The sequence below is a fragment of the Phascolarctos cinereus genome, unplaced genomic scaffold (genome assembly GCF_003287225.1).
Source record: "Phascolarctos cinereus isolate Bilbo 61053 unplaced genomic scaffold, phaCin_HiC Scaffold_4;HRSCAF=312, whole genome shotgun sequence".
Taxonomy (NCBI): domain Eukaryota; kingdom Metazoa; phylum Chordata; class Mammalia; order Diprotodontia; family Phascolarctidae; genus Phascolarctos; species Phascolarctos cinereus.
In genome coordinates, this window is record NW_027555847.1 from 226,027,280 (window position 1) to 226,048,372 (window position 21,093).

A 21,093-nucleotide genomic window follows, 5' to 3' on the forward strand; every position below is an offset into this window, starting at 1 on the left:
ATGCCTTTTCTGGTGGGAAGGAGACTTTTCTAAGTTTATCCAAGGACTTGCTGACCAGCTTCTCCTTGTTAATCTCCTCTCAATGTTTTCAGGACACCACCTTCTCCTGGTTCTCCTCTTTCTCATCTAACCACTCCTCAGTCTCCTTTTCTGAATCTTTATCCAGGTCATGCCCACTAACCATAGGTGTCCCACAAGGCTCTGTCTTGGGTCCTCTTCTCTTATCCCTACACTGCGTCACTTAGGGATCTCATCAGCTCCTATAAATTCAACGATCATCTCTAGGCTGTTGATTCTCAAATCAACTAATCAGTCCTAACATCTCTGCTGACCTTCAGTCTCACATCTCCAACTGCCTATCAGACATCTGGAACTAGATGTCCAGTAGTTATCTTAAATTCAACATATCCAAACCTGAACTCATTATCCCCCCCACCCACCCAAGTCTCCCCTCCTCCAAACTTCCCTCTTACCATGGAGGACACCACCATCCTCCCAGTCTCCTAGGCTCCCCACCTATGTATCATCCTTACTCCTCCCTGTCTCTCACCCTACCCCCATTCAATCCATTGCCAAAGCCTATTGAGTTCACCTTTGTAACATCTCTCAAATATGTCCCCTCCTCTCCTCTAATATTGCCATCACCTTGATGCAGGCCTTCATCTCTTCACACCGGGACTACTGTGATAGTTCACCTGGTTGGTTTGCCTACCACAAGTCTCTCCCCACTCCAGTCCATCCTCCGTGCCTGCACCAAAGTGATTTTCCTAAAGCGCAGGTGTGACCATGCATCCCCACAATAATCCCCAGTGGTTCCCTATCGCCTCCAGGATCAAATATAAGATCCTCTGGCTTTCAGAGCCCCTCATTACCTAACCCTCCCTCCCTCTCTTTCCAGTCTTCTTATACCTTACTCCCTGTGATTCAGAGAGACTGTTCTACGAACAAGATCCTCCATCTCTTGGCTCCGGGCATTTTCTCTGGCTCTCTCCCATGCCTGGAATGCTTTCCCTCTTCATTGCTGCCTACTGACCTCTCTGGCTTCCTTTGAGTTCTAACTAAAATCCCACCTTCTATAAGAAGCTTTTTCCAACCCCTCTTAATTTTAGGGCCTTCTCTCTGCTGATTATTTCCCATTAATCCTGTATACGGCTTGTTTTTATGTAGTTGTCTGTATGTTGTCTCTCCCATTAGATTGTGAGCTACTTGAGGGAAGGGACTTTTTGCCTTTTTTTGTACCCCCAGTGTTTAACACAACACCTGGCACATAATAAGCACTTACTACATGCTTGCAATGTGACTGGGTTAGTCACCTTGCTTGGTGAGAGCAGAGTAATAACAAGGTTGAACAGTATAGTCGAAAGGGTGTCAAACATGCTGTCCAAGGGCCACATTGCTGCTGCAGCCTGAACCAGACTAAAATATAATTGGGAAATATTTAACAAAATAAATAAAAATACAATAGAACATAGACAATCTTAATGCGTGGCTTTCTAAGTCAACATTCTGCCCACAGAGATACAAAGGGTTTAGTGACACCACTAGTGTGTTGGATAGAAAGCTGGTCTCAAAGTCATTAAGAGCAAGACCCATCACTGACACACATTGGCTGTTTAACCTTGGACAAGTTGTTTGTACTCCAGTGACATTCATTGTTCTCTAAGACTATATGTGGCAGAGAAGGCACCAGCCTTCTTTGGTAGATAGGATTTCCTCATCTAAGAATGGCCTATTCTTGTGAAATTACAAGTCCATTCCGTGCCCTGATACTAGAGATCCCCCTGACGCACAACGTCCCTGGAAGCGGCTGTAAAGAATTTTTCAAACTTCACATCTTGAAATCTTTCTTTTCTTTCAAGGTTCAGCCCAGTTGCCTCCTCCTCCATGCAGCCTTTCCTGATCTCCCCAGTTGGAAGTGAGTTTTCTCTCAGGCTACTGTTTAACCTCTTTTCTACCCTTCATCACACTCTACTTTGCATTATAGTATAGTAATGATGTTTCATCCTGTTATTAGATTGTAAATTCCTTTAGGACAGGGACTATGCTGGGCTGTCTTTTTCTCCACTCCTGTATCTCCATTTCCTAGCACTGTACTTTATATGTAGCAGGCATTGTATACATACATACATACATACATACATACATACATACATATATAGAGAGATAATTCATACTCAATGTTTGAAAATACTCATAGAATTCTCAATAGATATATATATGTAGGTATATATATCTATATATAGATATATATCTACATATGAATATATACTTATATGTAGGTATATATACACCTACATATATATTTATTGAGAATTCATACTCAACATTTGTTGAGAATATTTATAGAATTCTATATATGTGTGCGTATATACATATATGTATAGGTATACATATCTTCAAATATATTTATTGACATACTCAACATTTGTTGAGAATACTTATAGAATTCTTAACAAATTATGCATATATACATACACAGGGCAGCTAAACAGTGCAGTGGATAGAGTGCCAGGAGTTCAAATCCAGCTTCAGATACTAGCTGTGTGACCCTGGGCAAGTCACTTAACTTTGTTTGACTCAGTTTCCTCACCTGTAAAATGAGCTAGAGAAGGAAATGGCAAACCACTCCAGTATCTTTGCCAAGAAAACCCCAAATGGGCTCACAAAAGAGTCAGATACAACTGAAAACGATTGAACGTGAATATATGCATACATATATACATACACATACATGTGTATATACATTTATTATATGTTGAGAATTCATACTACGGTATAAATGACAGAGGAGGGGGAAAGAGCATAAGGGCCCTGGACATCTGTGGAAAATAAAAAACCAAAAAAGGGTAATTTAAGGATATAGGAGGCAATGTTGCTGGCCTTATTTAAGAATAAATCCCTAATTCCAGCCTGTGGTTTATTGGGGCATCAGGGTAAAGCAGTATGCAACCTCACTAACGGGAGGACAGCACTCCTGCCCGTGATGGTGGTCGCTGCCTTGGCTTCATCTTCAAAGGGCAGGCTTTGGCTCTTCCAAGCTGGGAGTGGGATAAGTCTTTATTTAGTGTCTTCTTCTTGTTTCCCATAAAGTCTCACTTGTTCTTTGCTCTGCTGACAAAAGAACACCTGGCTACCATATGTGAGGTGGGATCCTATTTCTTAGTCTTCTCCACATTCCTCCAGGACTACCTGGTCCTACAGGAGACTAACCCTATATGGTGAAGTTTACCCTCTCCCTCTCCTCTGCAAAGCCTCCTCCCTGATTAAACACTACCTGGAGGAGAACTCCAGATTGGGTCCCAGAATCACCCTGGCCTCCATAAATAGAAGTGACCTGGGGCAGGGCCTTCAGAAACTGAAGAAGCCTCCTGGCTCCGCCTAAGAGCACTCATCAAAGGCAGGAGACCCTGGTTCAAATCCAGGCTCTGACAGTTACTAGCTTTGTAGCACTTAACATCTAATCTCAGCTTTCTCCTCTGCAGAATGAGGATGCCACGAAGTTCTTGATATTATTGTGAAAACATTTTGGAAACTTTAAAATGCCGCATAGGAACGTGATTCTCCATCCTCTTCTGAGGCTGGATTTCTGACTGCAGTCCTTGGGGTGTGCTGGCCTCTGGGCCTGGCTCGATGGTCATTGGAGGAAACCTCGTCAGCTCCTCCTAGTGGCCTCTAGGCCCTGCTCTGCTGGCTCCCATCCTATCTGCCCCTCCAGGCTTCCTCCAACAGCTACCTGGGTCCTGCTGCTCCAGGTACATTTCTCAATTCCTGTGAACTGCCAGGGGAAGAGGAGTCAAGGGGAGACAACTCTCTCTCTCTCTCTCTCTGTCTTTCTCTTTCTCAGTGTTCTCTTTCATATCTCCCTTCTACAGGCCTGTCGTCTTTATTTATTGATTTTTTTTTAAACATTGTCACTTCTCCACGTACTCGAGGCCTTCTCCCCAATGAGTCTCTTGGGTCTCAAAGAACCATGGGATATGTAGTTCAGACTCGTCTTCCCAGAAACACATCTCCTTGATTCTAAAGCATTATGGGAGTATCAATCTCGGAAGAGGCTCCTTTCACAACAAAGAGAAGTCTACCCCCTCCTCTGCTTGTCTCTCTCTCTCTCTCTCTCTCTCTCTCTCTCTCTCTCTCTCTCTCTCTCTCTCTCTCTCTCTTGTCTTCTCTCTCTCTCTCTCTCTCTCTCTCTCTCTCTGTCTCTCTCTCTCTCTCTCTCTCTCTCTCTCTCTCTGTCTCTCTCTCTCTCTCTCTCTCTCTCTCTCTCTCTCTCTCTCTCTCTCTCTTTCTCTCTCTCCCTACTCCACCCCAATACCCTGGAAAAGATTTGAGTTTCTCTCTTTAAAAAAGCACAATATCACAAAGGAAGAATAGGAGGTGTGGCCCCAAGCCTAGCTCCTATGACCCCACATGTATATTTGAGTCTTCCTTCCCATCCACAGCTAGTGACTTAGACAAATGACAGGCAGACACACTCCACCCCGCACCCACACCCTCCTGACATCACCCACAGCCTGGGCATCTCAGGGTTTTTGCACTGAGCTTTCATCTTTCACCAACCCATACAGCTGTTCAACCAGTGTGCCTTTCTTTTTAGGGAGCCCCACCCTCTTGCAGGTGTGCCTTTCCCCTTGGAATGGGGGAAACAGGAGTAGGCATAGGCCCCCTACTTTGGGCTGGTTTTTGTTTGCTCAGAATCTGGAATAACCTGTAACTTGTGCATTTTTTCTCTGAGAGAAACAAAGATCTGTGTTTCAACCCCTAAGAGTTCAGGTCTGGGGTATGGGGATGGTAGACTGAATGAGGTCCCTGCTGGAGCTAGAAAAGGCCCGGGGGGTAAGGGGGGGGTGGCGGCTGTCTAGCCTTCTTCCCCCTTTCTGGGCCCCCTAACCTGCCCCAGCTCTGCTGTAGACTTGCTTCCTGTGTCTGGGCCTCAGTGGAAGAAAGGGATTGGACTTCATGAGCAATAAAACTGCTTCCAGCTTCTAACAGTCTAAGATCTAGGTGGTTGGTTTTTTTTTCTTTTCTACCTGAGATCTCTGCTCTCTAGCTTAACACACAAGGATCTCTCCCATTACAAGACAAACCCTGCACTGACTTCAGACCTGCAGTTTCATACTCTCATCCCTGATCTCCACTTCGCCACCTTTCCTTCCCCTAATCCCTATTCCAGTCAACACAAACATAAATGAAATTCTGGTTTTAGTTTTCCCCCCGTTTAGGGCCACTGCTAGAGTGTGCACATGTATATATGTCTACACATATGGACACATGGGTCTCATACATAAGTATTTGTGTCCTTTCATGCAGGTGTGTGTACATCGGTGTCCCATGGGCTCCTCTCTCTTCTTTATTCAATATATCCTACAAAATTCCTTTTCCCATTTCTCTGCTCTTTGGGGAACTTAGACTCAGGCTGACCTGGCCTGGGAGGACCGAATTTCCTATTATAGGTTTCTTCATGGGAGGAGTAACTTGATTTCTTTCCTTTGGCCAGCTCTTAGGAAGGGGAAGGATTTCCCGTAGGCCTCACGAGTATCACTCAACTCAAATCAGATCTCAGTGTGGGACACTTGGATGAGAGGGAAGGAAGGATTTATCCCAAAAGCCAGTAGGGGAGTGGGGGGGTAGACGGCCTAGGAGTGGGTTGAGGGGCAGTGTAATTTTTTTCCTACACCAGAAAAAAGCAGGTTTTGGAAGCTCAGAGGCACTAAATGAGAACAGCTACAATTTAAAGCCTGTGAGGATGACAACCAAATCCATGGAGAATGCTGCCCCCACCCCCCAACTCCTGAAGGGCCAATTCCTCCTTTGGGCGGAAAGTCCATGCAGGGAGCAGAGCCACATTCCAAAGAGTGACTTGAGCCTACAACAGTAGAATGAGGGAGGTGAAGGTCCCACTACATGCTGCCCAGGCCAGTCTGCCTCTGGAGCTGTGTGTTCAGTTCTGAGGGCCACAATTTAGGAAGGACGTTGATTGATTTAGAACTGCAAAGCACCTTAGAGGTTATCTATTTGAATTCTCTTCTTTAAGATAAGGAAACTGAGACTCAGAGTTTAAATAACTTTCCCAAGGTCACCGAAACAGCATGTGGCAGAGTGAGGACCACTCTTTCTACTACACCGAGCTGTCTCCCACGGTGGTAAGGATGGTGAGTATATTAGAGAGCACATCAGATGAAGAAGCCAGGACACTGGGGGAAAAGAGGCATGGCATGATAGCTGTCTTCAAGCACCTAATGCTCTCTCCTCAAATTAACTTGTATTATACTTATCTATTTAAGTTCTAGATTCCCCCCCCCACCTCCATAGAATGAAAACTCTCTGGGGGCAGAGACTATCTTATTTTTGTCTTTAAAAGTGTTATAGATGCCTTTTATTTTTACATCAGAGTCATTCTGAAATATACATGTACTCCTCCTTCTGCCTCCCCAGAGTGAGACTTACCTCTTTTTTTTTTTTAGTGAGGCAATCAGGGTTAAGTGACTTGCCCAAGGTCACACAGCTAGTAAGTGTTATGTGTCTGAGTCTGGATTTGAACTCAGGTCCTCCTGACTCCAAGGCTAGAGCTCTATCCACTGTACCACCTAGCTGCCCCACCTATCCTGTTTTGATGAACTGTTTTTCTTTATTAAGAGCGAAGGCTATGGGGCAGCTAGGTGGTACAGTGGATAGAGCTCTGGCCTTTCAGGAGGACCTGAGTTCAAATGCAGCCTCAGACACATAACACTTACTAGCTGTGTGACCCTGGGCAAGTCACTTAACCCTGATTGCCTCACCAAAAAGAAAATAAACAAAAAAAACCCCAGCTTAGTTATCATTCCACACCTTATCTCTCCAAAGAAAGGGTGATAGAACATTTCCTTATCTCCTGGATAGGATTAGACATTATAATTAAAGCAGCCTCTGTTTTAGTTTGCTTTTCATTTATATTATTATAGTTCATGTGTAGACTTTTATCCTGGTTCTGCTTATTTCATGCTGGATCAGTTCATACAAATCATCACATATTTCTCTAAATTCCTCACATGCTCCTTTCTTAGAGTTGTGACCACACTGAAAAGCTTCTAGAGATTTATGGTATAATTCTCTGCATGAGGAGACACAAACACATAGTATTGGAATTTTTCTCCACATTACCTACAGGATCTCTCTCTCTCTGGTGTCTGGGCTCCATCTGCCTAGAGTGCAGTCCAGTCTCACACCACCCATTTCTCAGTGCCCCCAAACTTTGTGCTGCTACCAGATTTCATCTCCTCACGACCCAAATTTCATGCATCCAGGATAGAAGACTCCCTCCCCCTAAGAAGCTCTCTCATTACTCCCTGGAAGCTTGCAGGAGGGGCTACACAGCACAACACTATTTCTGTGCTTTGCACAGAGCAGGCACTAAATAATGCTTTTCAAATTGAACTGGCTTGGAATATGAGAAAGACTGTAATGTGAAAGATGGGTGATGGAAAAAGGATTGGGTTGTTCATGGTCCCAGAGGGGAGAATTAGGTGTAATGGGTGGAAGGTGCTTAGAATCCGATTTTTGCTCCATATAAGCAAAGATTTCCTAACAATTAGAACCATTCTAGAGTGGAATAGACTGCCTTAGGAGGTAGTCGGCTCTCTGTTTAAGCAGAGGCTAGACGTCTATTTATCAGGCATATTATAGAAAGGATTCATGCTATAGGCTGAATATAGCTATAGCTAAAGGTTCAGCTATAGGTTGGAATAGATGACTTCTGAGATTTTTTTTTCCAGATCTAAATCTCTGTGATATAACAAGGTGCTCAGAGAAGGCAGGGAAATCTGCCCCAGTGGCTGGCCCAGACAGAATGTAAAGGTGAGGGGGAAATAAGCCAGGGACAGAACTGTGAGATATCCTTAGAGGGCACAGGAACGTATCCTCTGAACCATGCTGGGGGTTGCATGGCAGCCAGAGGTATAGCACCAGTGAAGCTGAGAGGGTAGTTATTGGAGGGTAAAGTTGGGAACAAGTGAAAGCTTGTCAGAGACATGGGGAAGGAGAAGAGGGGCCCCAGTCAGAGGTCAATCACTTATCAGTCAACAATCCCTACTATGCCCCAAGCTCTGTGCTAGCCACTGGAGATAATGGAGTCCCTGCCCTCATGGAGCTTTCAGTCTAATGGGGGATAGGGCACAGACACAGATAACTATCATACACAATATTACATAATAACTGTATTAGAGCAAGGGTGGGGAACCTGTGGCCTTGAGGCCACATGCGGCCAGGCCGAGGGTTCTCCATCCCTGCATTAGAAAGATGAGAAACAAAAGTGAGAAAGTGAAGGTTCTTATTGATCAAGGAAGGTTTAGCTAATTTGGTCCCTTCTGTAAAATACCTCTCGAGTACCTAGAACACCCCCCTTTACATATGAGACCCCAGAGAAACTATCCTAGTTTCAAAGCACTTTATGGTATCCAATTCACTCAAAAACATAGCTAATGAGCCCCCATAGATGTATTCACTTTTTATTAGTTAGCCAGAGGATATAATTAGTTGCAAAGCAAAGGCATTAAATAAAATAGCAAAGTAGCACTAGAATCCCTCTTATACTTGGGGCATTGTCTTAATGTAGTTTGAGAGAGGTTCAGAATTCCAGGGTACAGTTGAAGGAGAGGGCCGTGCACCACAGGACGGAATACAGCACAAGTTGGGAGCTAGAAGAGAGTAAAGCAAGCAAGCTTTATGGAAGGGAAATACACAGTACAAGGGGGCAGTCAGGGAGGATGCAACCAGGTCAGGTCAGCTGAGGCCCCTAGTGCAATAGGGGATCCAAATTGAAGGCCAGTGGGTTTTTAATGGGGCTGTTCAATGGGTCAGTCAGGTAGGATTCAACACTGGTGAGATGGAGCAGGGAGTGCTCAGATTGAGTGTGTAGGTCAAGGTTTGGGGACTGGTGCTAGGGGGGAACACCTGGAAAATTATTAGGTTAGTTGACAGTAATACTTCTTGATGGTAGGAAAAGGGGCTTTCGGCTATTTTGGCTACAGTACCGGGAAGGACAATGAGGTCCTTACAGCAACATTCCTTCAAATATTCCATCAGTAAAAAAAAAATGAAAAATGGAATATTTATTCCATCAGAGGGAAGAGTAGACATGTTTAGATTTTACATAGAGGGCTATATATTGAGTGTGTGGTCAGGACACGTGAGTGGAGACGCAACTAGGTGGTACAGTGTGTGGGTAGAGTCCAAGACTTGGAATCATATCTGGCCTCAGACACTTCCTATATGTGTGGTCTTAGGCAAGTCACTTTACCCATTTACCTCAGGCTCCTCATCTGTAAAATGGGGATAATAAGAGCATCTATCTCCTAGAGTTGCTGTGAGCACTCAGCACTTGGCAGGGGCTTAATAAATGTTTATTATTTATCTGTCATACCTCAAAATCATACTAGGTCTTCTGGTGATGTCATCATTATTCTCTGCTGGGCTAGTTCCTTTTTGGGAACAATGTTGCTGCTTCCTGCTGGGTGTCTCTGGGCCCCACTGTGAAGCGTGTCCCATCCCTACTGTTCCCTTGCTCTCTTGCGCTCTCTGTCTCTCTCTCTGTCTGAAAATCTGAAAACAAATCTGAAAATGAGACTGTACCTGCTCTCAAGGAGTTTACCTCACTGGGAAACTAGAGGGATTCTACCTGTTCACAGAATATATGCAAAATAAATATATGGTGATTTTTTTGTTTGTTTTTTGGTGAGGCAATTGGGGTTAAGTGACTTGCCCAGGGTCACACAGCTAGTGAGTGTCAAATGTCTGAGGTTGAATTTGAACTCAGGTCCTCCTGACTCCAAGGACAGATCTCTATCCACTGTGCCACCTAGCTGCCCCTGGTGATTTTTTTTTTAAAGCTTATATCCTAGAGGCAAAACTTTAGCTCTCTTAGAAAGCTGGGTCCTCATACACTCAATTACAAATAAGCTTTGGTTGTTCAGTTGTGTCTGACTCTTTGTGACCCCATTTGCGGTTTTCTTGGCAAAAATACTGGAGTAGTTTGTGTTAGTTCCTTTTCCAGTTCATTTCACAGATGAAGAAACCAAGTCAAAGACAGTTAAGTGACTTGCCCAGGATGACACAGTTAGTAAAGCATCTGAGGCTGCATTTGAACTCAGATCTTCCAGACTTCAGGCCAGATATTCTAGCCATTGTGCTACTTTTAGCTACAGAAAAGTAACTTTCCATAAGGAGACAAGAGCTCTCAGCTCCTAAATCTCAGCCCCAAGGGCTAGGCTCTTTTGGAACACAGGCAGGCCAGCCAGCCTATAAGAGATCAAAAAGCACTTAGTCTGACTTTTGAAACTCATTTCCTCTTGCTGGTAGGTTCAAAGTCTTTTCTCCAAGCTCCTGACTTAGGGTTAGAAAAGACTGGGGTGGAGGGGGCGGCGAAGCTAGGGTTTAAAAAGTCCTTTTAACTACTGCTTAACTTCTTATGGAGATTCTGTGCTTTCCCAAAATCTTTTTCAAGTGGTTTTACCAAAGAAACCCCATCGGAGCTGTGCAGAAGTTAGAAGAGAAAGCTCACATTGCTCTCCAGATCTCCTCAGGATTGGAATGCAAATGAATCTGAGCTGTTAGTAAGTCAATCAATAAGCAGTAAGTGGGTCAGTCACTAAACACTTATTAAGCACCTACTATGTTCCACTCACTGTGCTGAGGCATACAAAGAAAGGCAAAAGACAGTCAGTTCCTCAAGGAGCTCATAATCTAATCACAGAGACAACATGCAAACAACCATGTACAAACAGGCTACATGTAGGATAAATTAGAAATAATTAACAGCGGGAAGATGCTAGAATTAAGGGGTTGGAAAGGCTCCCTGTAGAAGGTGGGATTTTATTTTATTTTATTTTATTGTATTGTATTTTCTTTAGAAGGTGGGATTTTATTTTATTTTATTGTATTGTATTTTCTTTAGAAGGTGGGATTTTATTATTTTATTGTATTGTATTGTATTTTCTTTAGAAGGTGGGATTTTATTTTATTTTATTGTATTGTATTGTATTTTCTTTAGAAGGTGGGATTTTATTTTATTTTATTGTATTTTATTGTATTTTCTTTAGAAGGTGGGATTTTATTTTATTTTATTGTATTTTATTTTCTTTAGAAGGTGGGATTTTAGCTGAGACTTGAAAGCAGCCAAGAGGCAGAGATGAGAAGAAGAATATTCCAGGCATGGGGGGACGGCCAGAGAGAATACTGGAGCTGAGAGATAGAGTGTCTCCACAAGGATGGGGTAAGAAAGCAAGGTCTTTGTCCTCCACCTTCCTGTCCCACATTCCATAGCAAAAACAACCCTGGCTTTTGTGCTGTATTCGGAACAGTACAAATCCCTGCTGTCTCCCCACATTCCCAGTTATTGATCTATCCAAACTGCTCTAATTGTCCCTGGGACACTGTGCTTGCCCCATCACTCCCTGGTCAGGCATTTCCTGCCCCTCCAAATACACCCCAACCTTTCCCTCCCTTCCTCACCCCCTCCTTCAGCCACTCTGAGTTCCTGGGTTGAGTGTAAATGAGGTTCTACTCCTTTGCTGCCCTTAGCCCTTATGAGCATCTCATGTAAGAAAACCCAGAGCTGAATGGAAACTTTTTCCCCCATCCCCTTCAATGCCCTGGACAATGTTTCAGTCTGTCTCCTCTTGTCATCTAAGGACACAAGCCTTCCTGAGGTCCCTCCCCATTGCGGCTCAAACCTGAGATTCTCCAAACATTAGACAATGACTGGTCTTGCCATGTGTCTAGCTGCATCAGAGAGGCCTCAGAAGTTTCCCCAGGGCAGAGCCACCAGACAAGAAGAAGACATAATTTGAGTTTAGGAGCAGGTACATGTATCCTCCTTGAAAAGAAGCCAGCCAAAAGCCACAGTGTTAAAAGAGAGACTAACCTGTAAGGACAGGCTTTCCCTGAAGCAATCTGGGACGACCTTTTGCTGTAAACTAGGCCATGATGTAATTAGAACTGAAAGGGCAAATCTCCTTTGTAAAAGGAGAGTTAAGAGAATCATTCTGTACTCTTGGGCAGTGCTAAGTAAGGGAGAGAGCGGCCAAGAGGAACCCTGGGCTGGCTTGGGCAGACCTAGCATTGCCAGTGTGATGGGAATCTTTCAGGTTCTGCTCCTTTAACTGACCAGTCAATCAATCACACAGATTTACCAAGTGCCTACTGTGTAAAGCCATGTTCTCTGGACGTAGGGGATAGCAAGACTTCTCAGACATGTCCCTGCCCTCAGGCAGCTTGTCAGTCTAGCTGGGGAGACATGAATTGGACAGGTGAAGAAGACAATTATCAACAGCGGAAGAACACTGAGGTCTGGTCCTGGCTAGCAGAAATAAGTTACTGGCTCTTATATATAATAAGTTACTGTGCCTCATTTTCCTCCTCTGTAAAATGAGTCAGCTCGACTAGCTGATTATTAAACCATCTTCCAGTTCTGACATTCTGGATGTCCAAGTGATGACCCTTGCTCATGCCATACCTATGACTTGCCTTTTTGCTCTGGTGGACATGGGTCCGTCGTGACCCTACTATGTGTGAGAAGTCCCTTCTTCACAGGGGAGCGGGACAATGGAGTGACACAGCCAATTAGAAGGCTTTCTGAAGCTCAGAGCTGCCTGACACAGCAGTGATCCTTTGCGAGTGAACTCTAGCTGAATCTGGAGATGCCTGTATCTGCCAGAAACCAGCCTTGACCAGCTCAACTTTGAGCTGAAACTACAGTCGGGACCTTGCTCCGAATTTTGTAAACATCCTGCTGCCTGGCTTATTGTGTCTACAGATGTCCCCTCCCTTAACCCCCGCTCCCTGCCCGAAAGCCTCTAAAAACTACAATATCTCACTCTTTTTCTGTCCTCTTTGAGCAGCTGAAAAACTCTCCTTCCCTTCTCCCTTGTAGGGTCTTCTCTCTCCAACAAGTCTTTTTCTCAGACAATAAGTGCTTTTATTTATTTTTTTTTTGTTTTATTTTGTTTTGCGTTAGGCAACGGGGTTGAGTGACTTGCCCAGAGTCACACAGCTAGTTAAGTGTTATGTGTTTGAGGCCAGATTTGAACTCAGGTCCTCCTGAATCCAGGGCCAGTGCTCTACCCACTGCGCCACCAAGCTGCCCCAAAAGGGCAGATGAGTTCTCTTTTTTATTTTTTTTTAGGCAACTGGGGCTAAGTGACTTGCCCAGGGTCACACAGATAGTAACTGTCAAGTGTTTGGTCTGAGGCCAGATTTGAACTCAGGTCCTCCTGAATCCAGGGCCAGTGCTCTACCCACTGCGCCACCAAGCTGCCCCAAAAGGGCAGATGAGTTCTCTTTTTTATTTTTTTTTAGGCAACTGGGGCTAAGTGACTTGCCCAGGGTCACACAGATAGTAACTGTCAAGTGTTTGGTCTGAGGCCAGATTTGAACTCAGGTCCTTCTGACTTAAGGACCAGCGCTCTATCCACTGCGCCACCTAGCTGCCCTATAAGTGCTTTTAATTAGTGATGAGACTGTTTCATTTCAGGTCTCTTTATGGGCCCAAGGGGTCATTTGTTAACACTTTCACAGATCAGGGCTGCTGGGGCTCTTCATTTCATTCTTCCTTCTTCAGAAGGCTGTGAGTCCATTTTGTTATATAATTCTCCCTGTAAATTATTACATTGGCTTTGTACAGCAGCCTCAGAGGCGATTTGGGCAATGCACTCCAACTCCCTCAGAGCTGGCTCTTCTGTTTTTTTAAATAATATTTTATTTTCCAATTACATGTAAAGATAGTTTTTAACATTTTTTATAAAATTTTGAGTTCCAAATATATTCCCCCTCCCTCCTTCCTCTTCCCCCTCCCCAAGACGGCAAGCAATCTGACATAGGTTATACATGTGTAATCACGTTACATTAGTCATGCTGTAAAAGAAGAAACGTAAGAAAAGAAAAGCCATGAAAAACAAAAAAAGTAGAAATAATATGCTTTGATCTGCATTTAGACTCTGTAGTTCTTTCTCTGGATGTGGATAGCATTTTCCATCATGAATCTTTTGGAATTGTCTTAGGTCCTTGCGTTGCTGAGAAGAGCCAAGTCTATTAAAGTTAAGTCATCGCATAATGTGGATGTTACCGTGTACAACGTTCTCCTGGTTCTGCTCACTTCACTCAGCATCAGTTCATATAAGTCCTTCCAGGTTTTTCTGAAGTGTGCCTGCTCATCATTTCTTATAGCACAATAGTATTCCATTACATTCATATACCACAACTTGCTCCCCAGTTGATGGGCATCCCTTCATTTCCAGTTCTTTGCCACCACATAAAGGGCTGCTATAAAGATTTTTTACATGTGGGTCCTTTCCCCTTTTTTATGATGGCATGGATCAAAGGATATGTACAGTTTGATTAAGCTCCTCTTAAATTAGCTGATCACTGATGCTCTAGCCTAGGAGAGTTGAGAGACCAGACCCTTGAGTACAGAGAAGAAACCAGAACCATGAAGTTTTTCCTGACCATCAATCTAACTCGCATTGCTTTAAGGCCCTGCCCTCAAAGTGTTTACAATCCAGGTAGGCAGAGAAGATGGACATAATTAAACAACCTGAGGTTTTTACATTGATAAATCTAATAGACATTTCCTCATCACCTACCATGACCCTACATGCATGCTAGACTTTGGAAGGAAATTTAGAGAGGTGTAAGCCACAAATGCTGCTCTCAGATAGCCTACAGTTAAATTCAGTGGATAAGATGTGACTTGAAATAAGTTTAACTTAATTCTGTGCTAAATGTTATTAAACATGGGCAGCTAGGTGGTGCAGCGGATAGAGCACTGGCTGTGGAGTCAGGAGGACCTGAGTTCAGATGTGACTTCAGACCCCTACTGGCTCTGTGACTCTGAGCAAGTCACTCTGCCTCCCCACCTCTAAAATGGGGATAATAGTAACACTTACCTTGCAGGGTTTTTGTGAAGAGCAAATGAGATAATAATTGTAAAGCACTGAGCGTAGTGTCTGGCACTGTATAAAATGTCATTATTATTAATTATTATTTGTTAATTATTATCAAGTTAGTTAATTGTTATTTTTATTAGTGTAATGATATATTTTTATAATAGATGACAATGTCACCGCCATATTTGGATTGATTGCTGTATGAGAAAGTAGAAATGGTATTTAAGAAGGCAGTCAGGAAGAGTGCAAAACCAATCTAAACACACACCCGAGGAAGTCTATGTTGGATGCAACACAACTTGAAAATATTGTGATTACAAGATAGTTTCAGAAATAGAAGAAAAGAATGGGGAAAAAAAACATGCACAATATTTCTACCCCCAAAAGGCAATCGAAATTAACGTCATGACTGACCCATACTCATACTTTCTCATTTTTATGAAATCTTTATGAGAATGAGTTACATATATATTGAGGGTATCATTCATAAAAATATGGGAAAGGAACTGTCAGTCTTTTCCACAAATTATTTTTCTATTCGTTTTTTCCATCTTTTAAACAGAAATAAAAATACATATAGTGCCTATCTCCTAAGATTTAAAACAGATACTATATTTTAAATTATTTGCCAACATTAAAATTAAATGTCAGTCATTATTAACAGTTAAGGATCACTGTTATTATCATAAAGCAGTCCATATCTTCGGTTATGTAACTAACTAAAAGGTATAGAATGAGTTCATTGCTTGTTGATGGTATCACGGTTTGACTCTTGGACAAGGAGTCAAGAAGATGTAAGTTACAATCCTGCCTCAGACACTTACTAGCTGTATGACCCTGCGAATACCACTTACCCTCTCTTGGCCTCAGTTTCCTCATATGTCAAATAGGGATACTAACCACAGGAGATAACATTTGTAAAATGCTTTGCATACCTTATAGCATTATAGAAATGCCAGCTATTACTAATATTAATATATTATATATTAATATATTATATGTTATATTATTAATATTAATATTATTATATAAGCCTTTGAATGGCAGAGCAAAAGACAGCCTTAAAGGCTCTCCTCCAATGAGAAAGGACATACCTATGTTGAGGTTACACAAAATTCTTTAATAAACGCAACCACAGAAAATATCTTTCTTCCATATCTCTGTTGTTAGCATCAATCAAGGTATAAAATAGAGAGACGTATGCTTGGGAAACATGCTTGTCACCATCACAGAGGATGCCCCAGGCAGAATCCAAGTGGGAGAGGGATTCAGTATAAATGGTTAGGTTCTGTAGATGTTCCCATTTGTTAATATGATTGTATGTCTTCTCTATATACTTAGATGTGTCCCCATTTAAATCCAAGGTGTCCCAAAATTCTTAGTGCAGTTTTAAGCTTTTATAACTCCAGAAGTACAATTACTACAAGCTTACAAAAAGCTATTTGGAAGTTCATTTAAATGACTAAATTTAGTTTTGTTAATTATGAGTAATAAATTTTAATTTTATCAAGACAGACACCCTGTCTGCATGTGTGACATGCAGTGTGTGACAGTTTCTGGATGACACTTGCACAGACTGGTGGATTGGTAGATGAGGTCATTTTCCTTGGCCACCTGTGTGGCCAAGAAAAGAATTAGGGTTAGACCTTGGGGTGAGAAAGGAATTAGAGCTCAATTAGGATTAGGGTTAGGGTTAGAAAGGAATTAGGATTAGAAAGGAATCATAAAGAAAGGGTTAGGGTTAGGGTTAGAAAGGGTTAGAAAGGAATCATTAGTTTAGAGTGCAATTAGGTTTAGGGTTAGGGTTAGAAAGAAATTAGAAAGGGTTAGGGTTAGAAAGGGTTAGGGTTAGGTTTAGAAAGGAATTAGGGTTAGGGTTAGAAAAGAATCATTTGGGTTAGAGTTAGAAAGGTTTAGGATTGGAAAGGAATCATTAGGTTTAGAGTTAGAAAGGAAATAGGGTTAGTAAAGGGTTAGGGTTAGAGTTAGAAAATAATCGTTAGGGTTAGTGCAATTAGGGTTAGGATTCGGGTTAAAAACGGTTACAAAGGAAAGGAATCATTTGGAATCATTAAGGTTAGGGTTAGGTTTAGAAAGGAATTAGGGTTAGGATTAGTGTTAGAAAGGAATCATAAAGGTTAGGGTTTGAAAGGATTAGGGTTTGGTTAGGCTTAGCGTTAGGGTTAGAAAGGGTTAGGGTTAGAAAGGAATTAGGGTTAGGGTTAGGATTAGAAAGGATTAGGATTAGAAAGGAATTAGGGTTAAGTTTAGAAATATAAAGGGTTAGGGTTAGGGTTAGGGAAAGGAATTAAGGGTAGAAAGGAATCATAAGGGTTGGGTTAGGCTTAGGGTTAGAAAGAATCATTAAAAAGGAATTAGGGTTGGAAAAGTTTAGGGTTAGGGTTTGGGTTAGAGCAAAATTAGGGTTAGAAAAGCTTAGGGTTAGGGTTAGGGCTAAAAAGGATTAAGGTTGGAAAGGAATTAGGTTAGAGTTAGGGTTAGAAAGGTTAGGGTTAGAAAGGAATTAGGGTTAGGGTTACAGAGTGCAATTAGGGTTAGGGTTCGGGTTCGAGTTTAGAGTTAGGGTTAGGGTTAGGGGGAGGGTTAGAGTTAGAAAGGAATCAGAGTTAGGGTTAGGGTTAGAAAGGAATCATAAGAGTTAGAAAGGAATCATAAAGATTAGGGTTAGAAAGAGTTAGGGTTAGGGAATTAGGGTTAATGTTGGAAAGGGTTAGGGTTAGGGTTAGAAATGAATTAGGGTTAGAAAGGAGTCAATTAGGGTTACAAAGGTTTAGAGAGCAATTAGGTTTATAAAGGAATTGTTAGAAAGGAATTAGGGTTAAGGTTAGAGTCCAATTAGGATTACGATTAGAGAGCAATTATGGTTAGAAGGGAATCCTAAGAGTTAGATAGGAATCATAAGGATTAGGATTAGAAAGGGTTAGGGTTAGAAAGGAATCATAAGGGTAAGGTTTAGGGTTACAGAGCAATTAGGTTTAGGGTTAGAAATTAATCATTGGGTTAGAAAGGAACCATAAAGAGTGACAAAGCAATTAGGGTTATGATTAGGGTTATTATTAGGGTTAGAGAGCAATTAGGGTTAGGGCTTGGCTTGAATTAGGGTTAGGCTGGGAAGGAGGGTTAGAGCGCCATTAGGGTTAGGGTTAGGGTTAGGGTTAGAGTGCAATTAGGATTAGGCTTATGTTTAGGGTTACAGTTAGGTTTAGGGTTAAAGGACAATAAGGTTGGGGTTAGGCTTAGGGTTATGATTAGGGCTGTATCTCCATTAGCATTTTTATCGTGGAGTTATGTCAAGACTGTCAGGTATGCATCAAAATCTCATTCTTTGGATGATTGTAAAGCTAATATTACAAATGCAATCCTTTCAGTTACTGAGCAGCAGCATCTAATGAAAATTTTTACAAAGTTCAAAAATCAACTAGAACACAAAACAGTGATTATGTTGAATTTTAATAAGAAACAGAAGTATTTTAAAAATACAAACTATTGACCTCTAAAATACTGTTTTTTGTAAGTTTGTAGCATTTAAACTTCTCATGTTATTACAATTTGAAACTGTACTAAGACTTTTTGAGACTGCCTATATATATATGCTCCATGTGAATAAATCTTGTTTATATTTCTATCTCCATTTCCTACCACAGTGACAGACATATATGAAAGGCTTAATTAATGCTTGTTGATTGATTATTGATTGTATCAAGTCCCAGAATATTACAAGGCTTCTTAGAAGAAACCCATGACCATTTAATGAGATTAATCTAGTAATTCCTATAAGAAAAACCAAATATATTTAAAAAAATCCCTATTTCCCCAGCCTGTGGAAAACATTGGGGGCAGCTAGGTGACACAACGAATAGAATGCCAGCCCTGGAGTCAGGAGGACCTGAATTTGAATATGGCCTCAGACACTTAGCTGTTTGACCCTGGGCAAGTCATCTAACCCCGTTTGCCTCAGTTGCTCATGCTAGAATTCAGGGCTTCTTAAACTTTTTCCACTTGTGACCCCTTTTCCCATTTTGGTATGCACTGCCTGACGTGACAGCACGTACAATGCAAAGTGCGCATGCTTTGTGTTCAGAATCAAGGCTGCAGTGAAGTTGTGCCATGCAATATGGGCAAATGCTGCCAGAAACACCTCATTACTTGTTTGATTTTAAATTAATTTTCGGTCGTTGCACATTCAGAAACCTTTTACCTATCTTTTTAACCAATGATGCTGCAGGCTTGTGAATCCTGAGTAGGCTGCTATATCTTCGAAATGATGATCTGCAGTATATTATAAATATTAGCATGAGGGATATACATTATCCAGGAAATATCTGATAGAGAAAGAGGTGAACTGGCCATGTATTAAGAGGGAAGGATAGGGGGCAGCTAGGTGGCACAGTGGATAGAGCACCAGCCCTGGATTCAGGAGGACCTGAGTTTAAATCCAACCTCAGACACATAAGACCAGCTGTGTGACCCTAGGCAAGTCACTTAACCCCATTGCCTAAGTGAAAAAAAAAAAGAGGGAAGGCTAACAGGTGGTCATCAGTCTAGTTGATGCCCTAGTACCCACAAAAGGTATAAGAGGAAGGAACCTGCAGCACTCTGGGAAGATTTATGGGAGAAAAAGGATGGTGACAGGCGGAGACAGTGTGGATTTGACTACCCTTTGTCAGTGGTGAGAGTACCCATGGAAATGAGGTCGTGGATCCTTTGAAATACTGAATTATGAGTCTGATGCTGGTGATAACCAGGTGTGTGCTGCAAAGTTCAGAAGATCAGATGAGCTTAGTGGTTAGACCCCTGGTCCCACAATCAATCTCATCCTTCCTATGTCTCTAAGCCATTCAAAGGGCCAGAACCATTATTGAATTTGGCCGCAAGGCACTGTGGTAAGTGGAAACAGCATGGTACTTGGGATCTGAACCTTGGTTCAGACTCAGATTGGTCATGTCACCATTTAACTCTTCTGAGGCTTGTCACGTGCCTAATATGGACTGGGAACTCCCACATTCCTTAAAAATAATTTTGATCCCTCTTGGTTTTTAACGTCAATCATTTCCTAATATCTACCCCTTAAGGAACCTTCCTCATAACAAAGAAAAATAAACAACAAAACAACTGCGTCTAATGATGTATGCAACATTTCACCTCTGTACTCCCTCACCTTGCCACTAAGAAAAAGGAAAATGTAAATTCTTTCCATTGCACTACAATAAACTACAAAATTAGGAGACCCACATAAAGAATCGTTTTTGGTGCTTTTCTATAAGTTGAGCTAATGCTTAAATGAGGCCAAGAATATATTTTATCCTCCCACATGCCAATTAGCTTCTTCTTGTCTATCTCAAGCCTCAGAATTGTGATTTCTAGTCTAAATGTGCAGCCTGGCTGTTAAGGGAATGGGCATGACACTGTGGATGGCTCAGTGCAATCCATTCGCATTCCTGGACAAAATATAGGCTCTCCAGGGTATCTGCTGGTAGTCTTTAGTATCAGTTTGAAAGCTAAAGAATGGGGCAGCTAGGTGGTGCAGAGGATAGAGCTCCAGCCTTGGAGTCAGGAGGACCTGAGTTCAAATCTGACCTCAGACACTTGACACTTAACTAGCTGTGTGACCCTGGGCAAGTCACTTAACCCCAATTGCCTCACCAAAAAAAAAAAAAAAAGAAAGCTAAAGGAACCTGCCTTATTGGTCCCAACAACTTGATGAAAGATTATTGGCTGTCCTACCCTGGATACCTCTGGTATGATGATTACCATAGATGACATTTTTATAGCACTCTTTAGGAGTTTACAAATCAGTACCTGGTGAGTCCTCTAAGTGGTTTAATCTGTATTCTTGCTTAGCTTACCTATAGAACCTTTTTTTTTAAACAAGGTTTGTCTCCTTAAGGGATAGATGAGAGTTTGTCATTGTTGCTCAGTCATGTCCGACTCTTCATATTTGGGGTTTTCTCAGCAGACATACTGGAATGGTTTACCATGTCCTTCTCCAGCTCATTTGACAGATGAGGAAACCGAGGCAAACAGGGCGAAGTGACTTGCCCAGGGTCACACACCTAGTAAGTGTCTGAGGCTGGATTTGAACTCATGAAGATAAGTCTTCCTGACTCCAGGCCCACCACTCTATCCACTGCACCCCCTAGCTAACCCATATATGGGA

The 21,093-nt window shown here is 42.2% G+C and overlaps 1 long non-coding RNA gene across 4 annotated transcripts in view; it reads left to right on the forward strand.

Moving 5' to 3' along the window:
* Positions 1 to 18,544, forward strand: part of LOC110223183 (uncharacterized) — a 54,448-nt gene extending 35,904 nt beyond the window's left edge. The window contains exons 2-7 of one of the 4 annotated variants that reach the window (XR_013486047.1): positions 1,860 to 1,915; positions 3,483 to 3,752; positions 6,076 to 6,152; positions 10,478 to 10,586; positions 11,117 to 11,245; positions 11,664 to 18,544. This is a non-coding gene — a long non-coding RNA (uncharacterized LOC110223183). Of the gene's footprint in view, positions 1 to 1,859; positions 1,916 to 3,482; positions 3,753 to 6,075; positions 6,153 to 10,477; positions 10,587 to 11,116 lie in introns of all 4 variants that reach the window. The other 3 variants (XR_002328608.2, XR_013486046.1, XR_013486048.1) reach the window with 3 other exon arrangements.
* The last annotated feature ends 2,549 nt before the right edge of the window (positions 18,545 to 21,093 follow it).